Source organism: Triticum aestivum, chromosome 3A, assembly GCF_018294505.1.
Source record: "Triticum aestivum cultivar Chinese Spring chromosome 3A, IWGSC CS RefSeq v2.1, whole genome shotgun sequence".
NCBI lineage: Eukaryota > Viridiplantae > Streptophyta > Magnoliopsida > Poales > Poaceae > Triticum > Triticum aestivum.
The window spans coordinates 408,323,719-408,326,113 of record NC_057800.1 but is presented as its reverse complement, the minus strand read 5'-3'; positions in this window follow the sequence as shown (position 1 = coordinate 408,326,113).

Below are 2,395 nucleotides of genomic sequence, written 5' to 3'. Positions count from 1 at the left end.
TGGTAAAACCTTGATGGTTGTGGAAATGCTCAAGTTCTTGAGAGCACGCACAAGCGCTAGGTGTTATCATCGGTACTAACTGGATTGCTCTCAGTTTCCTCGGCAATGCTATGACCTTTTCAAATAGTGAATTCACTCTCTATTGTTGGGTTCTTCCCCAGTTACCAGAATCATTCCCAGCATTTGCATTTTGTTCCCAGCTTGCACCGCCAATGTGCCATTCTACCATGGGTCTCTTCCATTTCCGGTGGTAAGCAAATTCATCCATTACGTTGTCTTCAACAAGGTAATCCACATCATCCAAGTCCGAGTATGCCATTCTACCGACCCCCTCCAAATGATCGCTTGTGATTGCCTTAGGCTGGTATGAAGAGTTTCAATGATCTCCGGATCAAAGGTAATTCTTTTTGCCACTTAGGGTAATAATCTACGAATCACCCTCCTCCAGGATGTTTCGTCGTGGTATCATGGCAACTCAACTCCTCGCTACGTTGACAATCGTTTACCACCTTCTTAGGTGTAGAATTGTTGTCTACCTAGTGAACCCTCGTCATCTATTCCACTCCATCCCTCTAGATGTGTGCTTCGTGTCTCAGTTCGAGAGATTTTTTTCTGCCTCATTCTGTGAGTTAATCCTGAGTTGTTCGACCTTCGAGAAGATTGATCCTTCTAGAGTTCCCTTCTCCTCTCGTTGTCATGTTGGTTGGAGTTCTTAGAGCAAGACTTCGAGACAATGATGGTGATCGAATCAATGTTCATTTGAAGTGCAACCTGGATCGTGAAGATTATACTAGTTTGCGTTTCCCCTTCATCTTACCCTATGCTTGAATCTCGAGACGAGATTCTTGTTTAGTGGGGGTGAGTTGTCACATCCCTAGCTTCTGGTGCTGCCTGGTGTTTGCATCATGTTTAAATTTTTGAAACTTGAACTGAGGGAAATTGGAAGCCTCAAAACCCTAAATAAAAGAAGGGCAAAAAACCCTAAAAATCTCATTCATTGTTCCAAAATGCTCTTCTTAAATGTTTGATAATTTTTGGCAAGGGTTCTGGTCCCAACCAAAATATTGAACATTTTTAAGGATTTATTTTTGGGACTTTGAATTTAATTCATTAGCCATTTGAATTTGAATTATATTCATATAATTAGAATATAATTTCAAATATCCCTGAAATATTTTATAAGCTTTTGGAAAAGTCCATCTAGCAAAATAAAAATATTCAGAGGAGTTTTTGGCATTGTTTGAATTATTTTAAATTCAAAATAGTGGCAAAATAAATTAATAAAACAAACAGAACAGAAAAATTAAAAAAAGGAGAGAAGCCCAGCAACTTACCTGGCGCTTACCTGTCCAGCCCAGCCGGCCCAGCTCCCCCAGCGGCCCAGCCCACCTCTTCCTCTCTGTCGTCTTCCTCCCCCTCGCCCCGAAGCTGCTCGGTGGCGAGCACCGACGCCGCCCCGGCCACCTCCTGCTTCCCCTGGCCACCTCCTGCTGCCCCCTCATCGCCCTGGACTTCCTCCGCGACACCACGCACTCCCCCTCGACCGCCCCTCACTCTCTCCCTCGTTCCTCTCCTCTGCTCTCTCCCCCTCTCGCGCCCGAGCGCGCTCGTCGCCGCCGTCCACTGCCACCACGGCCACCGGGCCTCCCTCGCTTCCCCGACTAGCCCAAAGGCTCCGCCTCGACCCCCTCTTCCTCTCCACCGAGCCACGAGGTCCCGGACGCGCTGCAACGCCGCCACCATCGCCGTTCCCGTCGCCGGCCACCGAAGCTCACCGCCGTCGATTCGCGACGTCTGGCGCGTCTCCGAGCCCACTGAGCCACCCTGCTGCCTCCCTGTGAGGTTGCCGTCGTTTCCCCTCACCTCTCTCTCTCACGCGCACCCTGTAGCCGCCGCCCCACGAGCACCCGAAGCCGCCGTCCGCCATGGCCGGTGAGCTTCGTGCTCCCGAGCTCCTCCACCTGTGCTCGTTGCCTCCGAGTGCTCCTGACGACCCCAGTAACCCGTAGAGGCCCTCAGCTGATCTCGCCATGCCGTGTAACGCCGAACCCGAGCACGCCCGAGCTCCGGCCGCCGCTGCCGAGCTTGAGGCCATCGTCTCCGGCCGCCCTAGCTGCTGCTGCTTGCTGAAACGGGCGCGGGTGAGCTCCAGCTCTCCGTAGCCGCTCTCCTCCGTCCATTTGGACGCCGGAGGAGCGAGCCCGAGCCCTCCGCCGCGTCTGTTGCCACCGGCGACTAACCGCCGGCGGGATTGACCCTACTGACCCGGGGTTTGACCTCCCCTGGGTCGATGACAGGTGGGGCCAGCCCCCTGTTAATTAGTTTAGTTTTTTTCTAAATTTTTTTAGCCACTGTTTCACTGACAGGTGGGCCCAGAGCCCTGCTAATGTTAGCT